This window comes from Schistocerca americana, chromosome 2 (genome assembly GCF_021461395.2).
Source record: "Schistocerca americana isolate TAMUIC-IGC-003095 chromosome 2, iqSchAmer2.1, whole genome shotgun sequence".
Classification (NCBI taxonomy): Eukaryota; Metazoa; Arthropoda; class Insecta; order Orthoptera; family Acrididae; genus Schistocerca; species Schistocerca americana.
Genome location: NC_060120.1, coordinates 176,571,748 through 176,597,928, shown reverse-complemented (window position 1 = coordinate 176,597,928; position 26,181 = coordinate 176,571,748).

The following is a 26,181-nucleotide window of genomic DNA, read 5'->3' as shown; positions in this document are numbered from 1 at the left end:
ATTGTTGAGAATTCCAAGCAACAATTGCGGTATGCACATGCGCATACTACCACTTGAAGAAAGCCTATATCCTGCAAATTTTGTCTCTCACTTATTTAAGCAGAATTTATAACTTACCACCACAATCAGTGATGACAACTCGCAACAAATTGAATCGAAATTCATTAAACAACTCACTACAGTCACGTTTAATTCTGGCATTAGCTACAGAATTCATGGCAGAACACTCAGAACATACTTAATGCTCATTGGCTGTTGAAGCATATGTGATGTAGGTGAGCAGAACAAGCCTAAATTTGACCACCATCATTTGTGACTCCAACTATAGATAGCCACAGGTAAGGCAGACTCCACATCTTGGATGGGACCCCCCACCACCCGGCAGCCATAAAGAGTGTGAATTGGCTTTCTTTCCAGCCCAGAATACTATCTTCCTAAGGAGCTCCATAAAGTACCTAACATTGGAGCCCCCAATAACTAGCAAACCCCTGCCCACTTGTTCCTCCTTGGACATGTTCCTCCTCGGACGCTGCTGAGGAAACAGTCACCTGTTCACTCCTAGGGTGAATATGAGGCCATAAGGTCAGCCTCCACACTGGCCGTCCGTCTCAAGCAACATGAATGCATTACCACCCGTCACTCACCCTGTGGATCCACTGCGCCAGAGGGTGCCTTGGCCGTAGAGCCCTTAAGCAAAACAAGTGACACCTGAGATGTCCCATGCAATGCTCCATAATCTTTCACCGCTACACTCCAAGGCAGTAGCCTCAAGGCAACTGATTGCAGCTGTTTGTAAACTGCAGCCAGCTGCTCCTGCGTCCATACACAATAGGCATAGGCATACATCCTACCAACCCTAGCAAGACTAACTGAAGAGTGAACAGTAAAAGCTCGCATAAACCTATATAAGCAACTTGTTACCCTCCTGACGTGTAACCAAGGGACGATGATACCTAAATGAACTATGTAGCTGGCTGTTCAGAAGAAATGACAACTGAGGTACAGACTGCTTGAATTTACACTTACAGCTAACAAGAAACGCAAGACTAAACTTCTTATAAATACCAAAAAACACAAGCAATTAAACAAATATATACCATTAAGAAAACACAGGAAAAGCTAAATATGTAACCTGATGCTCTGGAGAAGTGTGACAGGTGATAGCTGGCACTGAACTGAGCGGCTAACCACTCATTAGAATGGTCATTAGCCTCAAAACAAACAGCTGAGTAACTGCTGCACTGCTGACTAATGGGATATACACTTGCAGAACACAAGATTAAACTCGAGCCTCTGAGGCTGCATGGCTACTGAATATTTACCATTTGCAAAGGTCATGGAATCAAGTAAATAAAGCAACATTAGTGATTTCTGTGGCAGAAAACTATGCTAGAAAGTAAACTCACTCAACATAAAAGATCGAAAAACGCACAAACTCTTAGAACAAAAATATATAGCACTACCAAAAACAGCTAAATAAACAGCTACTGTTCACCTCTGCTCAAAAGTATAGTTCACGCAGAATACTGTAGCTGGTAGATGCGCAGACAGCAGGACACACATGGGGAGAGCTGTAGTGGTGGGGGCTGTGGGCAGGTGCTGTAGGGAAAATGCCGAGTACTGGAAGGGAAGTCCATTCTAAATTGAAGCCTACACTCACACTTTTTGTAAATATGAGATTGGTGATAGACACCTCCACACAAGTCTAAAGTAAAATTCAATATGTTAGCTAAATTTCATACACAACAACATATTATGTAATATGCACCAAACACAAAATGATAGCAACCCCAGTTTTTCATTGAAAACCTCTTTCTTACTTCCACATGAATATCACAATAACTCTGACCATGAATGAAATGATGGGCACATCATCATAAACCTGACACATAAAGCTGCAAGTAAAGAAAAACTTTTTTACTGAATAGTTTCTGTAAAATCATTTGAGAAAGATTGCAGAGTGTTCGTCTCGAGTCTGTCATCGCTGACTCCCCAGAAGGTGGTGAAACACTTTCGCCCTCCCTTTCCAAACAAATGCATGAACTCACCCAAGCACTTTGGACAAAAATTGGTCACTGCACATTAGCCACTGTATCCTGCACAGACTCGATGTTAAAACAACTCTAAACTAAACGATGTAAACAAATTGTGTACAACCAATAGATAAGCTGCTGCTGCTAATCTCTGCTCTGCTCTGAGGCTGGACGTCCACTGAACATTTACTATTTGCAGAGGTCATGGAATCAAGTAAATAATGCGAGACTAGTGACTTCTGTTATGGAAAACTACACTAGAAAGTAAACTCACTTAACACAAAAGATCGAAAATATGCAAACTCTTATGACAGCATATACCTCCAATTTCTTCTCAATAAATTTCTTAAAAATCTTATTATTACTGTTCTATTGCATCAGTATATTCATGTCCTTCACTAGAGTGCAAAAATGGAGTGTTAACTGTTTATTAAATTTGAGTTTACTCTGTCCTGTGTAATGTATTCTCCATGGTCGCCTATTTCATAACATTTACTACTATCCAGACCAGCCGGTAACATCTGGACACCATTCTTCTTTTTTTGCTAATGAACTTCTTCCACTTTGCAGTATATTCAGTGCTAGAGGCTGAAAAAAAGCTGGACTACTTCTGAGTTTTACGTATTGATCAACAATACTTCTTGTTTCAACACTTACTAAATTCGTCATCCTACCTTGCAGATATGCTGCGTCCACATACCTTGCATTACCTGCACATAATAATAAACCATTTCCCTGACAATATGCTATCTGAAACTCAGCAACTAATAAAAATGTTTATTAAATGTTACAATCACCTTTTAACATTTAGAAACACTGAGAGTGTAACCCATCATTTTCCCCTAAAATGATGTGTTACAGCTCAAGTCTTCGCAATGAAATTTAATATAATGTTTGTTAGCCTGCTTTCTACCGAAAAGTAGTGTGTAATAGTCTTTTAACACATCTTACAAACTGTGTTTCAACACTTATGTACAGTTGACTCCATCTAACAGCTTTTAAATTATTATTTTTTTCTCCAGTTCTTATAGCTTACATAAAGCAAAGGAATTTCCTTAGAAGACTGCATGAAGCTTGTGAATCTCCAGACACTGAAATTTGCTCCAGTTCTGTCACCCTTTTAGCAAAGCTTTTGTTCCTTCAAGAAAAATTACGCCTAGCAAATTCCATTACTGTAAGTATTGAAAAATTATTTTTGAAGACTTTTATGGGCTCCACTGAACACACTGTTGATTATGCTATTGTCACCAAGCCAGCAGAATGTATAATACTCCAGCGTTTACCAGACTCCAAGAAGTAATCTTGTTTAGATCTAGAGAAAGGAAAATGTAAATAATTTCTTGGAACATGAATAATTTATAACAGTGCCCATTTAAATTGACAGCAGAAAAATTTCATATGATCAAAATGAGAAATGGTTTACTTGTAATTATAATTATATATCCATTTACTTCTTATAACATCTTTCACATCATTGTCGATTTAAAAATGTGAGCACCTGCTTATTAAACAGTGGACTATTGTAGATGGAATAACAACAAAGGATCGATTGCTACTCACAACATAGATTTTATTTTATTTATTTATTTCGAGTTCTGTAGATCCATATATAGAAAGAGTTAAATTTTTACAAACTATTGTTTAGGGTACAAGTACATTGTCCTTATCATATAAATAACAGGAGGAGATAAGCTAACATATAACCTTATGTATGAGTTATTGTACTTGACTTCTGAATGAACATACAGGTATATATACATTTCAGTTTTAAATTACACTGTAGATAGACAAAGGATGATGGTTAGGCCATAAAGGCCACAAAAATACTCAGGAAGTATTATGCATTTTGGCTTAGAAATTCGCCTTTACTATAATATGATCCATTGAGAAGGAACTGCATCAGCTTTTCTTTAAACTGGGGTATGTTTCCAACCTGTTCTTTAATTATTGGTGGAAGGGCATTAAACTCTGGGTGCCACTGTATAAAACCCCTTCTGCACCATGCTCTTTGTTTTTAGATCATAATGAATATCAAGTTTTCTTCTAGTGTTATAATTATGGTACAAACTGTTGGTTTTAAATAAGTTGCTATTTTTTTATACAAAGCACATCAGGGAAAAATACATGAAGCAGTTGTTGTAAAGATTTGAAGATCTCTAGATAGATTTCTGCTTTAGTGCATAGAATGTACTTAACATGTAATTTTTATGGCTCGTTTCTGTTCATGGAACACTTTTCTTGCTATCAGTTGATTTCCCCAGAATATTACACCATAGGCCATAAGTTGATGGAAATAGCCGAAGTATGCTGTTTTTCTTGTGGTCAACTCCCTACTGTCTGATATGATTCTCAAGGCAAATGTTGCTGAGCTTAACCTTTTGCACAGCTCTTGAATATGATAGTGCCATGTAATTTGCTGTCTGTATGTAGAGCCAAGAATTTGGAGGACTCAACCTTTATAATCTCATGTTCATCCATTGTTAGATTAATTTCATTGGTAACATTTGTATTACAGGAAAAATGAACATAATTTGTCTTTTTTTAGATTGATGGAAATACCATTAGTTTTGAACCATTTTGTCATATTTGCAAAAGTCTTATTTACTACCTCATTCGACACATTCCCCAAGGGATTATTAACTGCTGTGGTAGTGTCATCAGCAAACATGGTGATTTTCCCATGCTCTGTGCATAGTGGCAGATCATTTACAAATACTAGAAAAAGAAATGGACCCAATACTGAGCCTTCAGGTACTTCAGTGGCAATGGAGCTCCAGTCTGAAGACACCTGGCCACCATGCTGCAGTCCTTCCATGATTACTTTCTGCTTTCTAGCACACATAGGATTCAAGCCATTTGCTTACTTTTCCACTCATTCCCAGGGTGTTGGCTTAATTCAGGAGAATATGGTGACTTACAATGTAAAAAACTTTTGACAGGTCACAAAATATTCCAACCATCAGCATATTATTATTTATGGATTCTAAAACATTGTCAACAAATGCATGTAGTCCATCCTTGTTTGATTTCCCTTTTTTGAAAGCCAAACTGGCTACTACTTAGGGTCCTGTATTTACTAAGATGTTCAACCATCAGTTGTGCATCAATTTCTCTAGTACCTTAGAAAAAACTGAGAGTAAAGAAATGGGTCGATAATTTGTAGCATCAGTCTTTTCTCCCTTTTATAAATTGGTCGTATGAGTCCATATTTTAGCCTGTCAGGGAATATGCCTTCCTCCAGTGACATATTACAAATATGGCTGAGGACTGTACTTATTTCTCTACAACAGTATTTCAATAATTTGATGGAAATGTTATGAACCCCAACAGAGTTTTTACTTTTTAAAGACAGAATTACTTTTCCTATTTCTTTCACTGCTGTTTTCTGAACATGCATCTCTTCTATTTTGTTAGTTAAGGTGTTAAGCACGAATTCTGTAGCTTTCTTTACAGAATCCAGGCACCCCATTTGATTTGTGACTGTGATTGTTGACAACATTAGTCACTATTTCAGGATCATCCAATGTATTGCACCCATTTTTTAAACTAGTAATCTGATCTTTTCTCAGTCTCACTTTTCACATATTTCCATATGGTTTTCATATTGTTATCATATTTATAAATTTCCTCTTTTAAGTACATGCCTTTTAATCTCTGTATCACTTTCCTTAATATCTTGGAGTACACTTTAAATTGCCTCATCATTTCAGTATTGTTAGCAATCTGGCTGACTCGTACATTTCTCTTTTTGTTTTATGTGAAACTTAAAGCCCTGGGTAATCCATAGCTTAAATGTAGTGTTAAACTGGTTTTCTCCGACTCCTTTCTTTGGAAACACTTCTTTCAAAAACACTTGTTATTTGATTAATAAATAAATTAAATTTTGTGTTAACCTCTGTTGAATTAAATACTTCAGACCAGTTTACTAACTGTAGCTTCTGCCTATATGTCTCCATTGTTTGTGTATTTATTGGTCTCGCCATTTTCCAGATGGATTTTGGTTTCATCTTGAGATTAAACTGAGGGATAATAAGAAGTATAGCATCATGATTTGACAGTCCATTGAAGACATGACTGACTGTCAAGCTACTGTGCCTAGGCTTATCAACAAAAACATTGTCAATTAAAGTACTAGAATGGTCAGTTATCCTAGTGGGAAATTCTGCTATTTGCACTACATTGTAAGAGCTCATCAGTTGCTCAGTTGCTCTAATTCTATTCTGTCACTACACTCAGTCAAGAAATTTACATTAAAGTCAACTAGTAATATGATTGAAATGTGGTTCTTATACAATTTTGACAAAATAGCTTCACTTTGACTACGAAGTCTTTCGCAACGGAGTCCTTGCATAGAAAGTTCTCAGTTTACTCGCCGCATCAAATTTGGATAAAATCCCAAGCTTTCGATGACTACCTCCGTCATCTTCGTCAGGGGTAAAACTGATGGTCAGTTTTACCCCTGACGAAGATGACGGAGGTAGTCATTGAAAGCTTGGGATTTTATCCAAATTTGATGCGGCAAGTAAACCGAGAACTTTTTATGCATAGCTTCACTCTGTTTGAGATAGATTCTGAGATTCCCTGTAGGTGCTCTATAAATTGACAATATTACAACTGGTCTCTTATTTGCTGTCAGCTCTATACCGCACACTTCAAAGTGTTGCTTAGTACAAAAATTGCTTAAGTCTAGGGCTCTAAATTCTACGTTATTTCTAATATAAATCACTGTTCCATCCCTCTCCATGATGGATCTACAATAATGGAATGCTACACTGAATCTGTTGATGCTCAACAAATGGTTCAAATGGCTCTGAGCACTATGGGACTTAACTTCTGAGGTCATCAGTCCCCTAGAACTTAGAACTATTTAAACCTAACTAACCTAAGGACATCACACACATCCATGCCCGAGGCAGGATTCGAACCTGCGACCGTAGCGGTCGCACGGTTCCTGACTGTAGCGACTAGAACCGCTCGGCCACCCCGGCTGGCCGATGCACAACATTTGAATACCAATAGTCACATGGCGTTCAGTAAAACACAAGAGTGTCTGATCCTTTTCATATTCAATATCATTTATAGCCATTATTAACTGGTTTATTGAATTTTTAAGTCCTCTTAGGCCTATGTTCTGGTAGAAAATTGTGAGAGATTTAGGCACAGTTAAATTTGAACCATTTTCAGAGTTAGGCTTATTAGGTATCAGGGTACCTTCACTGAGGACATGAATTGTTGGTTTGAGCTTCTGGTATTCTACACCCTCTTCCTCTGTGTGAGATTTATTAGACACTATCTTGTTAACTGGTTAATTCTTAGGAGGTTCACTGCGAGCTTTGTAGCGGCTCCCAACCTCATTTGGAGATGCCAAGTTTTCTCCTTTCTTAGAGGAGGGTAAAAAATCCTTATTCTTAGATGTATTCTGCCTTGGCCTTAACACTTACAGATGTTCTTGGTGGTACTTTTAAGACTGGATCTGCTGTTGTCCTTAGTGGGTCTTCTGTAGTTACTGCTTCTGGTTTCTAGTGCACATTTCTTGTTGATGTATCCGGAACATCTTCAGATGTGGAACTTGGTTGAATCGCTACTTTTGGGCTAGATGCTACTGCTGATATCACATCCCAATTTAGCCTTTGGTACTTTTGTTTTGCTTTGTCTTCTTTGAGGGTTGAGGGGGAGTAGAGTTCTTTCTTGTGGCTCCTCATTTATCTTTCATCACTGTCGTGTTGGATAAGTCCATTTTTGCTGTTAATTTTTCTTGTGTTTTCATTGTCATATTTGCTGAAAGGTCTTCACGTTGTGTGTAAATTAGAGCTGGTATCTACAGATTGGCACCTACTGCTAGCTGTAAATGTCTACATAATTTCTCTTTGCCTTCCATTCGTAAGTGAAGTCCATGATCTGTATAATTGCTTGCGCTGAGGAAAGTCCGTTACCACTACAAGCTCGTAATTTTTTGCAGTGCTCATTGAGAATTCATTTGCAGCATAGATTCTGTTGTTCAGTTAACTGAGCATTAGGTTTTATAACAGAAGAGATGTAGTGTTTTTGATTTTGAAAACTGATCATAATTTTTGCACAGTGACGTCCATGATTTTCAGAAAGAATTTATACATTCTGACTCTTGTTTTCACTGTGTATCTTATTTTTACAGGTTTCATTTGTATTAACACTTTTGGTTTTATCAGGAGGCTTCATAACACGAACAGAGTTGGCATTAAATGGCAGACAGGTACAATGAAAAAGACTGCTAGGTATTATTCAGCTATTCATTAGATGTAGTCAATGAAACATAGATCCACACAGGCAAATGACACATACGTGGCCACTGCCATCTCTGGGTGCTAAGGTGTTTCTATATGTGTAAGTTGGAGCATTAATTAATGCAAGTCTGTTGATGTGTAAAGTGAAGCAATTGAATAATATCAAACTGAGGCAGCAGTTGCTATTTGTTAGCAAGATATTAAAATTCTGATTGTATGTTGAATTTCTTGCACCAAACTCGGTGTGAACAATAAACTGGAAGTAATATAGAGTCATTGTAATGACAGGCATCCCATGAAAATGTTAATAATCCTGTTTCATCTCCAATTTTCATATTATCTTACATTGTATTCTGTATTTTATGTACATAAATGGCCTTAACTTTGATTTCATGGTCACCAGTGTTGATGTCAAGTTTGTCGTTACACTCATTTCTGCTTCCGCTCATTACTTTCATATTTCTTCAGTTTACTCTGTGCATATTTTGTACTCATTAGACTATTCATTCCACTCAACAAGAGCAGTAATTCTTCTTTACTTCCATGGAGGATACCACTGTCATCGTAAGTATTATCGTTGATATTCTTTCATCCTGAATTTTAATCCCTCATCTGTAGTAATCTAAATCTGTTTATCAAAGGCAAACCACTCCACAGCCATGCAGTGTAGAAGACAGTCAATAGGAAGCGTACAATGGCTCACTCAACTATGACAACCTAGTCCCAAGAAACAAAGTCCCTTACTAATAACACCAAGAATTTAGTGTAGTTCTACCACATCTGTGCCAGAGTGTGAAGAGACATGGGAACTGCATTGATTAACATGCGCAACTCCTTCTGTGGTAGTCTACAGGAACATTTCATTCATGGGCCTGGAGAGCATGGAGAACACCCTTCTCAGAAAAGCTAGTGCCTACAACTGCCTGCAGTAACCACACTGTTTCTGATAATTAAAAGCTGGCCATTTCTGTCCCATTTCTAACTTTTCAGTGATCAGATTTTTTATTTTCCTGAAAAGCGATCTTTACGTGAGTGAATGTCTGTAAAAAGTATCTTTCTGTTTTCCAAGATATCACGAAAATAATTTTTTAAAGATTCAGCATGAACACATCCATGGTCTGCTGAAAGATTCGTCCAGATGACTAGAGCTAAAATATTCGTGATAAAACAGTCAAAAGCCACATCACATCATTAATTTCTTGACTCTATAACATATTAGAACTTCCAACACTGTAAGTCAAAACCAAAAGATATTTAATTTACTCTGATTCTACTAAAATTAGTATATCAATAGTTTTTCTGACATTATTCATAGCTAATTGTAAATAAAGAAGAATAAATCTAACTTATTATCTCAATTCACTGTTGGTCCTTAATGACAGAAAACACTTAATATCACCAAGTATCTTTACTTCATCTTCTTGAAATTTTGCCAAATATTATTTCTTTTCATCTATCACAACTTAATGATAGAAAGCTTATTGTAACAGTAATGATTATTACTGCTGAATGATTGAAAAATGAATATGTCATACATACATGCAAGTGCAGGTGATGTGAAGGAGCACTAGCTTTCATAGTGAAAAACATAGAGTAGTGCAGATCAATTATAGAACATCATATAAATATTAGAGAATAAGGTACAGAAGGCCATATTTGCTTCCCCAAAATATAATCACAGAATGATACATAAAAAAAATTCTCAATCTATGGTACACTGCTGTGTTCTTTATTCAGATACATAAAGTTTGTAGCAAGTTGCCACTTCATGTAGGTCATATATTACCTGAAACATTATTTGTAAAATCCTATGACATCCATTTGAATGATAAGCTTAAATGCAGTAAACACAGGAATAAACACCAAAAAGCTCTTTACGTCATGGGTTACATTTAGAAGGGTCTCTCATTGTGCGGATTTGAAGAATATTGTGTTAGCTTATTTTCCATAATTTCATACCCTGTTCTCCTACCAGAGCTAGACATTAATGACTCTGCACTAAATGAAACACTGTGTGTAAAATTCCTTCAGGTCCAACTAGTCAGCAAGCAAACATGGAGTCAACACAAGAGGTTAATTGGCATGTAAAAACTTGAAAGTATATCTCATTCTGTTGACTTAAAGACAGGGGTGTGCACTCACCAAAAGATGGAACATCTTTATGATCATCTGTGGCAATTTTGCTTAGACACAGTTGATGACCTCAGATGTTAAGTCCCATAGTGCTCAGAGCCATTTGATTTGAACAGTCGAGTACTTTTACATGTCTGTGTGGCTGTGCGTGCAAGTGTATCTACAGTAGAAAAGATTGTAACTCAAAGCTAGTTATGTATCTGTGCTGTTATGATTGTTTTATGTACCACCCATCAGTCATCTATAAGTAAGTAAGTGGTTACCTTTCCTCACTTTTATTTATTGTTTCCATTCTGGAATTTACAATATTTAAGTAAAATGCAGGTATTTTTTCACCCAACATATGACCTATAACATATGTGCTACATAGGTTCTATTAAACAATTAAGTTTGGAACAGACAATATCTTCTTTTTCTTGCAGTGTATGCAGTATATCAACTTAGAAGGAAAAAAGTTGTTGAAACTCTTGTCACACACAGATGTAAATATTTTGAAAGCAAGTGTTGAGTTAGCAGTCATGCTGATGAAAACTAAGGCAACTGTTCCTATAGTAAAAATTGCACTGGATGGCGGTTATGCAAAATCAAACAGATTTATTTTGGTACTGTTTGGAAAAATTCAGGATGTCTGCTGCAAGGTACTTGAGTTTGTTTGAATTCTCTCTTGTGGAAAAAATTTATGACTTATAAATAGTGTATTTTCAATATATATCTAATGTAAATTACACAGATTGTTTAAGAGCTAAAATTAAAAGGTAAATAAAAGTAATATAATACGCACATTAAAAAAAATGTTTTGCATCACCTCGGTTCTGAGAGTTCTGGAACCAGTACAGTATATTGGCATAGAGATCAACGTAAACATCATTTCCGCCCGTTTTATTGCTCATGAAACCACACATTGCATATTGTACCACCATTTAGCGACACCTTCAGAGTTGGTGGTCCAGATTGCTATACACACCGGTACCTCTAATACCCAGTAGTACATCTTCTTGCATTGATGCATGCCTGTAGTTGTCGTGGCATACTATCCACAAGTACGTCAAGGCATTGTTGGTCCAGATTGTCCCATTCCTCAATGGCAATTCGATGTAGATCCCTTAGAGTGGTTGGTGGGTCACGTCGTCCATAAACAGCCCTTTTCACTCTATCCCAGGCATGTTCGACAGAGTTCATGTCTGGAGAACGTGCGGCCACTCTAGTCAAGTGATGTCGTTATCTTGAAGGAAATCATTCACAAGAAGTGCACCATGGGGGCACGAATTGTCGTCCATGAAGACGAATGCCTCACCAATATACTGCTGTATATGGTTGCACTATCAATCGGAGGGTGGCATTCATGTATCATACAGCTGTTACGGCCCCTTCCATGACCACCAGTGGCGTACGTCGGCCCCACATAATACCACCCCAAAGCAGCAGGGAACCTCCACCATGCTGCACTCGCTGGACAGTGTGTCTAAGGTGTTCAGCCTGACCGGGTTGTCTCCAAACATGTCTCCGAAGATTGCTCCGACGATTGCATGGTTGAAGGCATATGCGACAGTCATCAGTGAAGAGAATGTGATGCCAATCCTGAGCAGTCCATTCGGCATGTTTTTGGGCCCACCTGCACCGCGCTACATGGTGTCGTGGTTGCAAAAATGGACCTCGCCATGGACATTGGGAGTGAAGTTGCGCGTCATGCAGTCTACCGCGCACAGTTTGAGTCATAACATGATGTCCTGTGGCTGTATGAAAAGCATTATTCAACATGTTGGCGTTGTTGTCAGGGTTCCTCCAAGTCATAATCCGTAGGTAGCGGTCATCCACTGCAGTAGTAGCCCTTGGGCACCCTGGGTGAGGCATGTCATGGGCAGTTCCTGTCTCTCTGTATCTCCTCCATGTCCAAACAACATCGCTTTGGTTCACTCCAAGATGTCTGAACACTTCCCTTGTTGAGTGCACTTTCGGGCACAAAGTAACAATGTGGACACTATCGAACCACTGTATTGATTGTCTAGTCATGGTTGAACTACTGACATCATGAGCCATGTACATCCTTCCTGGTAGAATGACTGGAACTGATTGGCTGTCGGTCCCCCTCCACCTAATAGGTGCTGTTCATGCATGGTTGTTTACATCTTTGGGTGGATTTAGTGACACCTCCAAACAGTCAAAGGGACTGTATGTGTGATACAATATCCACAGTCAACATCTCTCTTCAGGAGTTCTGGTAACCGGGGTGATGCAATTTATATTTGTTATCCTAAGCAGTTCTTTGTTATGTGACAACTGTCAGTAAACAACTGTGCTTTTTTACAGTGTTACCATCATGTCTAAGCTCATTGGTTTTGCCTTCATCTTCTTGGAACATTTACAATATTTGTCAGTTACCTCCCACAGTGTTTTATTTGGGCTATCAGATTGTTCTATTGTTTTTCTTAGTTTGCTACTTTAGGCTAGGACATTCAGCATTAAAATTTTTCGCAGCCTGATTGCATTTTCGCTTAAAACTCTGTGTGGTAGCTTTAAATGCCTGAGCCTAATCAGAGTGGGTGATAGTTTCATTCTAGAACTACTTAGATTTTGACAACATTTTAATGCCTTCTGGATTTCTCTGACAGGGCAGTGATAGTCATATTGTCTCAACAAGGTTGAATAGAACTCATTCCATTGTGCACCATACTCCTTCACCTGGTACACACACTCCCTTTTCTCCTCTGATAGTTTATGTTTAAAGTTGTTATTCCATTGTGCACCAGACCGCTTCACCTGATACATAGAATTCCTTTTCTCCTCTGTTAGTTTGTATTTAAAGATGTTAATGTTTGAGTTATTCAGAGTTCATTCCTGCACAACAGTCTTTGTTATATTTGGCACAGCTGAATTTAGGTATTCTATTACTTGGCAAAAGTGGTCATAATAATGAAAATCTGAGCTACTGTAATTTATCAAACAATGGAAAATTCAGGAATTATATGATAGATTGCTAGTACTGACTACAAAGAGGAAGCACTGAACAGCAGACAGGTACATTTAAAACTTGACTGTTGTACTTTTTTTAGCTATTGCACAATGAATCAATGTAAAGCGTGATGTATATGCCTGTTTTATCGCCAAAAGGCTTTTAGTAGAATATGAAATAACAAGGTGAACAATTTTCTAAAAAAAAAAAAATAGTGGTATTGATAACAAATACCTCCAGACCATAATCTGTATCAAAATCATTATGCTGCTGTAGAGCAGAAATGAGAAATCTGTTACTTTAAAGATATGCCGAGAAGTGAGACAGGAATGCATTTTGTTGCCACCGATATTTAATCTTTATTCAGAAAAGGATTTGGAAATTTTGAAGAAGGAATTATCTTGAATGAAGAGTTGTTGAACAATATCTGCTATGCTGATGGCGCAGTACTATTTGCTGACAATTTAAATGGTCTTCAGCATCTTGTTCCCTCCTTCAACAAAAGTAGTACCATTGTGGGCGAGAAATCAACATATGTAAAACAAAATTAATGGTCACAGCAAGAAAGACATAACAAACAGTCATCTAAACATTAATGGTAAACTTAGTGAACAAGTAAGATATGAAGTAGTAACTGTTAAAAAAAATTGTTTTGTGTAAAGAAAACTTATGTTAAAGTGACATGTTTCACATCATTACGAAATGTCGTATTCATGATCTATGGAACAAGGATTAATGTATGTATGTCTGTAAACAAATACACATATTTGGGAACTAGCATTAACAACTAAAGCAGTAAGTCTATAGAAATTAAAGTCCCTATTGAGAAAGCCAAAGCCACTCTCAGTCAAATGATTATGTGTAAAGAGCCGTCGCCTCTCAGTTGAAACAAAATTATGATTTTTAAGTTGTTACATATTTTCCATCCTTTACTATGGACATAATATATTCTTAGTGGGACATCCACAATTGTTACTTGGATTTTCATGGTGATTGTAATTTCAAAGTTCTTTTATTTAAATAAAGGTATGTATACTACCTGGGTTTCAGGGCATTAATCCCATCTTCAGGTGCTACTATAACGATTAATGAAGACTAGTATGATGCTAAACAAAATGATTTCACATTGGAACAGCTGCTAAGGTTTCACATCATCAGTAGAACATACCTTAATTGCATACCACAAAACCAAATTACTCATGTAGAAAAATTAACAAATGTATCCAGTAATATACAAAAACCTGTGCAGGTGAGGCATGAAAAATATGGTATCAACCAGTAGGTCTTGAAGTAAACAGGAGTAAATCGATAAGGATCCACTCATGGATTGAATAATATAAACTGATGACCAACTAAAAATGGCCAGAAATGTGGCATGGACATGAGAAAGCCAACTTCAGAGCATAAAATCCCTTATAGACATTCAAACTGCTGATTGCTGAACTGCAAAAAGAACTTACCAAATAAGTGCTCAGGCAGCTGCATATTGAGCACATCCAGTGCAACCAAATGCAAAACATAAAGGATGCTCAACACTACTTACGGTGTTTACTGTGGGATCCAGTAAAGTAGGTTTTTTGCAATTAATTATCTTTGCTTGTGGTTACATATTGTAGCTTGACCCACAGTTTTGGAGGATGCATGTGGTGTCTACTGGGATTAGCCTCATAGGTTTTTTAGAGCTACTTTTTCTTCATTCTCACTTTTTGTGTGTTTTATACCTAATATAGGTCCTTAGACACATATACAAAATTTCCTTTATATGGTGTATACTAATCGAACTGACTTCTTCATTACTTTAGATTTTGTGCTCCATCATTATGCAAGTTGCACTCAATTTTTAGTTTTTCATGTCCTAATGCTGTAGATCACACCACCTTCAGCCTTTTAGTTTTTAATTTTTGGTATTGTCATTTTCTGTAGATTTAACATATTGTGTATCATTGTGTAACTGGATAGATAAAAAATCTGCTCATCAAGTGGCATAGAAGAAAATGTATATAAAAGTTATGGAAAGAGTCTTTCCTTCTCATCCTGTCCAGTAAGTCTCCCCTGACAAAGGATTCTGGACAACTTTTCCATAACTCTCCACATTTCATAAACCTCGCAAGTCCTTTTCCATCATCTCTCTGGCTTCCCCTTCAGCCCTTCTGCCAGAAGGAGCCCTTGGCTCTAAAAGCTTGCACGTTTCCATATCTTTTGCAAGTGTTTTCTCCTGCCACCGCTTGATGAATATTAAGTAGTGAAAGTGCCACAGATATGTTATACAAATTGGGGTGGTAATCAGGAACACAAAGGCATTCTTCATTGCAACAGGATCTTCTCTTGAAATTTCAGTCACCAAGTTTCTGCTCAGAGTGTGAAAATATTTCATAGGGAGAAATGATAATCATAATAGAACATCAAAATAAAGTAAGAGAAATCAGAGGTCACATGGAAAGATTTAAGTGTTCATTTCATCAGCACACTGTTCAGATGTGAAATGGTAGAGAAATAGCTTGAAGGTGCTTCAATGAATCCTCTGCCTTGCACTTAATTGTGAGTTGCAGAATAATGTAGATATAGATTTTTTATCTCGTTATACTATATTTTCGCAGTTTGATTTTCATTGATACATTGTATCATTCTGTTTAATTTTTGGTATTGTTGTTTTATGTTTGTTTCATATATCTTTAGGGTTGCCACAGGTTCTGGAAATCAGAGAATTTTAAACACGTCAGGGGGGGAGGGGGGGCGGGGAACGTGTGCCGCTTCCCTACCCCCTCATTCCTATTGCTTCTCCCCTTCCTACCACTCTCCTCAGCTTGCAGTTAGTGCTGCCATCACTTCTTGCCGTTAGCCTAGCAGCTGCTGACGAGAGGCATGAGGAGTGGTTTGTTTGGAGATTCTTAGAGTCTGTAGACGCAGCAGCCAGAGACGGCGGTCATGTGTGCATGAGTTGTGCCTGAGTGAGTGTATGAATGTGTGTGTGCTCTCATTTTCTGACAAAAGTGACGTCTGAAAATTTAGTTGTGAGTGTGATTGTCTTTTCTACGTGCCTGTCTGCGGCTCAGCAATCATCTTTACAGTGAGTTGCTACCTATCTCATTATTATTGATTCTCAGAGTATTTGAACAAGTTATCTGTTGCCTGGATTGATCACCGTGGTCTCATTTCATCAACTTGCTGTCTGTGACTTGTGAACGTCTGGCCACATGAGTGGATTTCCACTACGGGCCAAAGCCGATGGCCGTTTCTGCGGGTATCTGTAAATGGATCGGGTCTGCCGATCTCAAGCCCTTCATTTACCACTAATGTGCAGGCCCTTCCTGTCGGATCTAGTCTAACCAATCTGCATGCAGGTCAGGTCTGTTTGTGTGTGGGATTTATCCATGGACCCAGGATTGTGGTGCTCCTCAGTAGGCCAGAGACCATGGGTGATGGATTTCAGAAATTGCGACTATCTTGCTGCAAGCACGTTGTACAGCAGTGGCATTTTATAGACATTTTATTTGTTCTAGTATATTTTGGAACTTCAAAAGTAATTTATATAGTAGAAAGTATGGATGATAAGAAGAAGAAATTTCTCGAAACAAAAATCACACAATATCTTTAAAATAACGGTGGGTAATAACCGATAATAACAAACATAGTAGAACTAAACAGTGGACAATCCAGGATGGAATATAACAATATTATGGTGAAGAAAGTTGCCACTCTCCATATAGTGGAGATGCTGAGTCGCAGATAGGCACAACAAAAAGATTTTCACACTGAAAGTTTCGGCCACTGGCCTTCATCAACAATAAACACAAATATGCGTGCGCGCGCATGTGCACACACACACACATACGCGCGCGCGCACAAACGCAACTCACAAACGCAACTCACATACACGGCTGCAGTCTCAGGCAACTGAAATCACACTGTGAGCAGAAGCACCAGTGCATGATGGGAGTGGCAACTGGGTTGTGGAAAGGAGGAGACTGGGGCGGGGCGGGGGGGGGGGGGGGGGGGGATAGTATGGTGGGGATGGCGGACTGTGGAGTGTTGTAGGGTGGGCAGGGGAGAGGTGGGGAGGGAAGTGGTGGGGGAAGTAGCAGAAAAGGAGAGAAATAAATTAAAAAAGACTAGGTGTGGTGGAATGGGAGCAGGGAAGGGGCTGGATGGGTGAGGATAGCAGCTAACAAAGGTTAAGGCCAGGAGGGTTACGGGAACGTAGGATGTATTGCAGGGAACGTTCCCAGCAGCGCAATTCAGAAAAGCTGGTGTTGGTGGGAAGGATTAATATGGCACAGGCTGCGAAGCAGTCAATGAAATTATGGAATAAAGCCATCTAACAAAAAGCTATAAGTAAACAAAAAGGCGTGTGCACAAACAGTTATAGTGTGTTAGTGAAAAATAACAGCCAAAAGCATGCAAACGAATCAAACTTGCCATGCAAATGAATCAAACTTGTCTCACAGTAAGCTCAAAGTGTCACATTCTCAAAGAAAACATGAACCTAATATCGTATGCAAAAACAGATTCAGTGTGCTAGCAGAAACAATGAACGGACTAAGTGATTCAAATATTCAAGCGAAAGTTTCAAAACAAAAAACAACAAACATCAGTCAACGTGTAATTCTGGCGTTATTTATCTGCTTGCTGATAGTCATGGGAAAGGATTGGCAGAAATTATGAATGAAAAAATAATAAATCAAAGTGTTGTTGGATTCGTGAAACCAGGTGCTCCACTACAAGAAGCTACTCGATACATTGACACATGTATCAACCAAGGAAGTTGTAACTCTTTCGTTATTTTAACTGGAGCAAATGATGTCTACAAAAACGAGGCAAAGTTTGCCTTGAGATCTTTAAGGGAAGCATTGGAAAAGGTTACAGACATGAAAGTGTTCATAACAAGCATACCTATGAGACATGACGTCATGAAAACATCATGTGTGAACACAGAAACTGAAGCAACTAACCGAAAGATCAAAAAAATTTGTAAGTTTTTCAGCAGTGCAACTTATATTAACGCAGACAGCCAGAAAAGGGAAGACTTCACTACCCACGAAATGCATAGAAACATGAAAGGCAAAGAAGCACTGCGTGATGTAATGCTGAGATAACTGAATCAAAATCAGCCTGGCTTAATGTGACCTACAATTATAGCAGCAGCAACAGAATTGCCAGCTTCAACTGAAGAACCAGATACTCCAATGATTTGAAACAAAGCTGAAGAAACAAGAAGAGGATCTCCAACAAGTTTAGCTACTGTACACCAAGTTAAAACCTCAGAAATCACGTGTGAAATGCCAACTCACTATGCATCACCCCGCACCACTCGTAAAAGAGAAGAACCACAACGTTTTTTATGGTAAGTGGCTCCAGAGATATGTTACATCAATCGTGTAAAACATAGCTCTGGAAAGAAAACTTCAACAGTAAAAGTGAAGGGGGCTATTCAAGGGAAGATGTGTTGGAAACTATAAGTAAGTGTAAGTCTTCATTCCTTAAGCACTGGAACATAAATGGCCTAAATGCAACATATCCTCAAGATAAAACCACAAAAATTGACGAGATGCAAATTATTCTTTCACACGGAAGAAATATCAAAGTCGTTTGCCTAAACGAACACTGGCTCACAAAAGATTCAATCACAGTTTTAAATAAGTTAGAAAATTTTAGGATAGCTAATTGTTTTTGTAGGCAAAACAGTACTTGTGGAGGCTCCTGTACATTGATTAACAATTCATTGGAATATAAAGAAAGAGACGATTTTAAATTTCTAAATGGAGAGCTTGTATTTGAAAGTTGTTCTGTAGAGCTAGAACAACAGAATATCATCTCTGTATACAGAATTCCAGGTAGTGATGTAAATACATTATTCTTAGATAAAATCCAGAATCTCGTATATAAACTCACTAAAGAAAATAGGAAAAAATTGTAATTGCTGCTAATTTTAACATAGATACAGCAAGCAAAACAAGCATGTCAACTACGTTTATTGACGTAGTTGAAGAATTTAGCTTTAGACTAAATTTCACTGACTTCACCAGAGTAAATGAGCGAACAGCAACATGCATAGACAATATTTTAACAAATTATTCATTTGAGGACACTGCCAAATTCTCTTTAAAGAAAACATTAACTTGTTCTGTTATAGATTAAATTAGGTAGACTGGTCATTACAACAAAAACTCGTGTTCAGAAAATTTTGATAAGTATTTAAACAGCTTTTTACATGTCTTCAATGTAACATTTCCCCCATAGCTTGTCCAAGAAGGGCAACAAATAAACTTGTAATAACTTCAAGTTGAACAAATATATTTCAAGGAAGACGCAGTACATGAAAGTCACAGATCAAGTAAACAGAGTAAGACATGTGTACACTTTAACAGTCAAATCATAACTGAGTCCAAGTCTAGCGGCCGCTGGCTGGCTGGCTGCTTAGGTGGCGTTGCTGCTGCATGGCTGGCAGACAGCGCCACATGTAGAGGACGCACGTAGCTGCGCGGCGGCACTTTGAAAGATCGGTGAGTCACAACACTTTTCCCCCTTTGAATTTTTTGCACAGGTCTTGATGGAGGTGGCCTGTAGATTGCTAACATCCATAGGTGTTGTTTGACTGGCCATAAAGTCTCAAGGAGGAAGCTTCCCGTACGGACGGAAGTGTCCCCGATAATAACGGGTCGAGATGACAGGAGACGTGGGGGTCGAATCTGCTGGGGCCCCATGCACCAATCTGCCCGTTGCGGCAAGTCCGGTTGTTATAACAGGAGAAATGGGCAATGTGTCCGCGTCTGTAGGAGAAGGAGGCGAGTAGAGTTGCTCCGACAGATGATAGTCATCTGGTCCCTGCATGGGCACGTCTCCTGGTGGCGTCAGTTCTTGCGCTGGCACTGATATGATGGTGAGAGGACTGGGTTGTGAGTAATGAGAGATTCCAATATCTTGAGCATCAGGTAGAGACGAAGGCGGTGTAGCAACATCAGGAACAGGCGTTGCTGGCACATGAGGCCGAAGCTGGTCCGAATGACGCACTGCAACACCCGTGTCCAGCTGGATTTCATACAGGCATCGGCCACGGTGTCGTAAGAGGTGGCCAGGACTCCATTTGGCACCCGCGGCCGTGAGGTGGAAGGCCGCAGAAGATGAAGTAGCGTGCGGGGCTGCCGGCCATGTAAGAGCTCAGCCGGGCTGTGGTCGCCCATGGGGGTGAAACAGTAAGAAGCCAGAAATCGGAGAAGCGCATCATCAGCAGAAGAAGTCAGGAGTTTCCTCATCTGAGCCTTAAATGTGCAGACCAGTCGTTCAGCCTCACCGTTTGACTATGGATGGAACGGAGGGGCCGTGACATGCATTACACTGTGACGGGCACAAAAATCTGCAAAATCGGAAGAGGCAAATTGCAGACCATTATCAGTAACAACAGTAGAGGGGAGGCCTTCCAAAGAGAAAATGCGAGCTAGGGCATTGGTGGTTGCCGCGGTGGTAGGCAACGTGCTACGGACAATGAAAGGAAAGTTAGAGTAGGCGTCAATAATGAGAAGCCAATAAGTACCTAAAAAAGGTCCCGCGAAGTCAGCATAAATATGCTCCCAGGGCTTCTCAGGCAAAGGCCACGGTGACAAAGATGACTTCGAGGCGGCGGCCTGTGACGCACAAGGGTCGCAGGCAGCAACCATGTGTGCGATTTCAGAGTCGATGCCAGGCCAGTACACATGACAGCGCGTCAGAGATTTTGTGCGAGAGACACCCAGGTCCCCTTGGTGAAGAAGGCACAAGACCAAAGCACGCAAAGATGCAGGTACCACAACACGTAGCAAAGCATTGTCAGTGGAAAGGAGGATAACACCATCCCTAGCCGTGAGGCGGTAACGCAAAGCCTAGTAGTTCCGCAATGGATCAGAAGTCTTAGCAGACGGACGATCCGGCCAACCGTTCTGAATATAGTGTAAAACCCGGGACTGGGTAGGGTCAGAACCTGTAGCAGCCGCCAGCCAGTCCACGGTGATGGGGAACCCGTCCAGAACCCGCTGCTCAGCAACATCCAGGTGGAAACACAAAAGTTTGTCCCTATCGAATGCCAGATCAGGACCCATGGGAAGGCGAGACAGTGCATCAGCATTCGCATGTTGAGCCGTCGGCCAGAAATGAATCTCATAATTAAAATGAGACAAGTAAAGAACCCAACGCTGGAGGCGGTGTGCAGCCTTGTCGGGAAGTGACGTTGATGGATGAAACAAGGAAACAAGTGGTTTGTGATCCGTAACAAGATGAAATTTGGATCCATAGAGAAAAACACCAAACTTATGAAGAGCATAAATAATGGCCAAATCCTCTTTTTCAATTTGAGAATACTTTTGTTGTGCATCCGTGAGCGTTTTGGAGGCATAAGCAATGGGTTGTCCAGAACCGTCAGAAAAACAGTGTGCAAGGACTGCACCGACCCCATATTGAGAGGCGTCTGGCAAGAACAAGATGTTGGCCAGGTTGATAAGTAGCCAGGCACGGGGCCTGTTTCAGCATAGTCTTCAGTTTCTGGAAAGCCGCATCGCACGATGCGGACCAGTGAAAAGGCACGTTTTTATGTAACAGGCGATGCAACGGCTGAGCCACCGAAGCAGCAGATGGTAAAAACTTGTGATAGTATGCTATTTTCCCCAAGAAGGCCTGCAGTGCCTTAACAGATGTACAGCGAGGAAGGGCATCGATCGCAGTGACAGGCATCGACCGCAGCGACAGTTTGCTGAAGCAGAGGAATACCATCCCGAGAGAGTTGAAACCCCAAGTACATAATAGATGCCTGAAAAAATTTTGATTTCTGAAGATTACACTTAAGACCGGCAAAGACATGAAAAAGTGTGCGGAGATTTTGAAGATGTTTGTCAGTGGTGGAGCCAGTGACAACAATGTCGTCCTGGTAATTTCTACACCCCAAATGGCAATCGTTGGTATTGATAGAGGCCGAAAGGCGTGTTAAGGACCAAAAACTGCCGGGAAGCAGCGTCGAGAGGAAGTTGATGATAAGCTTCTGACAGGTCAAGTTTAGAAAAATACTGGCCTCCAGCAAGTTTAGTGAACAATTCTTCAGGTCGAGGCATAGGATAAGTGTCGATAAGGCATTGAGCATTTACAGTGGCTTTGACATTGCCACAGAGACGAATTTCACCATTTGGCTTAGCAACGACAACAACAGGAGAGGACCACTCACTGGAAGTGACAGGAAGCAAGACCCATGAAGCAGTGAGACGATCCAGCTCCCGTTTGACCTGATCACGAAGGGCCACAGGAATGGGCCGAGCCCGAAAAAACTTAGGCCGAGCAGTGGGTTTGAGCGTGATATGAGCTTCAAAGTCGTTTGCATGGCCTAACCCAGGAGAAAAAAGGGACGAAAATGTCGGCGACAAGGAATCCAATTGAGCATAAGGAATAGCATCAGAGACGATATTGACAGAGTCGTCTATGGAGAACCCAAACACGTGAAAGGCATCGAAACCAAAAAGATTCTCCGTGTTACTATGGTCGACCACAAATATGGGAACAGTGCGAATGACAGGTTTGTAAGATACCTCAGTATCAAATTGTTCCAAGAGAGAAATCTTCTGTTTATTGTAAGTCTGTAATTGCCTAGTGACAGGTGACAGGATTGGAGAACCCAACTGAAGATACGTCTGAGAATTGATGATAGTGGCAGCAGAACCAGTATCCACCTGCATGCGAACATCTTGACCAAGTATTTGGACAGTGAGGAATAACTTCCCTGAAAGGGAAGAAGTACAATTGACATACAACACAGAATCAGAATCAGCATCATGTTCATGAACATCATGTATGCAGTTGGATTTGCAAACGGATGACACATGACCCTTTTTTTTGCATTTGTGACGCACGGCCCAACATTGTGGACAATCTTCTTGTGAATGTTTCGTAAAACACTGCGGACATGAAGGAAGTTGCCGGGGGGTTTGCTGCAGTTACTTAGAGGTTTGTTTATGGTTAGGCCGAGGCTGTGCTTGGGAACGTACTGCGGCCACGTCGGTCGGCGGGGACATGCCACACGCTTCGTCAACATTGCACAGAGGTTGTATTTCCCCGACGTCGCCCCATGCCTCTATTTGCACTCCAGCGGCGTGAGAAATTTCAAAAGACTGAGCGATCGATAGGACTTCATCTAGAGTTGGATTTGCCAACTGAAGGGCATGTTGCCTAACTTCTCTGTCGGGCGCCGATCGGATAATAGCACCCCGTACCATGGAATCAGCATAGGATTCTTTGTGAACTTCAGTAACAAATTGACACTTTCGACTGAGGCCGTGAAGTTCAGCAGCCCAAGCGCGATAGGATTGATTCGGTTGTTTTTGACAATGATAAAAGGCAACATGAGAGGCTACCACACGCGTTTGCTTTTGAAAATAGACGGACAGAAGTGAGCACATTTCAGCAAAGGACAAAGACACAGGATCTTTCAAAGGAGCCAATTGCGACAACAACCGATACATTTGAGGTGAAATCCATGAAAGGAATAGAGACTTACATGTTTGTCCGTCCGCAACATGAAATGAAATGCCAAGAAGTGCTGTGGAAGACGTTTTTCGTAATCAGACCAGTCTTCCGCCGTCTCGACGTAAGGAGGAAAAGTAGGAAGAGACAACGACGAGAGACGCCCCGCATTTGATGCCGCGACGAAATCACGAATCGCATTTGTGAGAAGCGTTTGCTGTTCTATAAGATCTTGCAGTAGTTGCTGTAAAGTAGCCATGGAAACATGTGTGTCAATGATGGAAAAGAAAAATCCCATCCTTGTTGCCAATCCTAATAACTTCAAGTTGAACAAATATATTTCAAGGAAGACGCAATACATGAAAGTCACAGATCAAGTAAACAGAGTAAGACGTGTGTACACTTTAACAGTCAAATCATAACTGAGTCCAAGTCCAGCAGCCGCTGGCTGGCTGGCCGCTTAGGTTTCAGTGCTGCTGCATGGCTGGCAGACAGCACCACATGTAGAGGATGCGCGTAACTGCGCGGCGGCACTTTTAAAGATTGGCGAGTCACAACAAAACTAAAGTGGATTACCACTGGCATAAAAATATCTAGCAATAGAAAGAGAGAGCTACATGCTGAGCTGAAATCAAATAAGAGTTCTGGGTTCATAAACTATGTTAAAGCATATAAAAAAATTATTTAAGAAGGTTACAAAAGCAGCAAAGGAAATGGCAAACGCTAAATTCATTTAAAAAACACAAATAAATCCAAGGAAGTATGGACAGTAGTCAAATCTGAACTTGGATTCAAATCTAGCTACCAGGAAATCTCTAAAATAAAGGTACAAGACAAAATAAGTGTACATCCTGCTCAGATATCAGAAAATTTTAATAAATTCTTTATAAATGTAGCAAAATCTGATGTTGATGTAGACTCTTATCAAGATAATGTACATTTGTTTGGCTCAAGTGAGAGCAAGAGAGAGAGCCTAATTAAATTTAACGAAGTAACAGTAAAAGATGTAGAAAAAACTATACTAAACCTAAAAAAATGAAAATTCTGTGGGATGGGATGAAATACCTGCCAAAGTCATTAAAGCAGCTACAAATATAATAGCACAACTACTACACAAAATAATTAATCAATCACTTGAAGAAGGGTACTTTCCAGAATTTCTAAAATATGCAGAAGTCAAACCAGTATTTAAGAAAGGCTCCAGAGATGATATGGGAAATTACCATCCAATTTCCCTTATTCCTGTGTTTTCTAAGATATTTGAAATGATTGTTGCAACTCAAATTCAAAATTACTGCTACAAATACAATGTAATCTCAAAAAATCAATTTGGATTCCAGAAAGGCAAAAGTATAATTCATGCAATCAATGAATTTGTGACTAAAGTTAGTTCCACATTGGACAAGTCACAAAAAGCTGCGGGAATCTTCTGTGACTTATCCAAAGCATTTGACTGCATGAATCACTCCTTACTACTATATAAAATGAAAAAAATGTGGAATTATGGGTAGTGCCTTACAGTGGTGTAAGTCATATCTAACAGAGAGAAAGCAAAGGGTTGTCATAACATCAAGCAAAGGGAAATACTCCTTGAAGTAGAGAACCATCTCACAGGGAGTACCACAAGGCTCAATTCTGGGCCCAATCCTCTTTCTTTTGTATGTAAATGACTTACCCATAAATATAAATTATCATTCTGTTTTATTTGCTGATGACACATCAGTACTGGTAGAAAAAAAAAACACTGAAGAAATTCCTGAAAATTTCATAGAAACTATAGAAAACCTAAATGTTTGGTTCCATCTAAATGGCCTAAAGCTAAATATTTAAAAAAACACAGGTGATGCAGTTTAAGACAAAATAGTCTCGAATAAATGATATTCACATTATGCACAGAAGCCAGGAGCTAAATGAAGCAGAGCTTGCTAAATTCTTAGAATGCAGTTGGACAGAAACCTATCATGTTTCTCACACATAGATTATCTAAACAATAAACTAAACAGTCTGGCGTTTGCTATGACAATCCTAGCCAATGTCACTAGTAAAGACACAAAACAAGTAGTATACCACAGTTACTTTGAGTCAGTAGTGAAATACAGCATTATCTTCTGTGGGAATGCTAGCAACATGAGAAAAATATTAAGTTTACAGAAAAAAATTATCAGAAGCATATGCAGTACAAAGCCAAGAGAATCTTGTCGGCCATTATTAAGAGATCTTAAGATACTAAGCATTGCCTCATAGTATCTGTATGAAATAATTCTTTTCACAAGTAATAATTCTAAACTCTTTTTGTCAAATAATTTGCAGCATAGTTACGAAACTAGAAACAAAG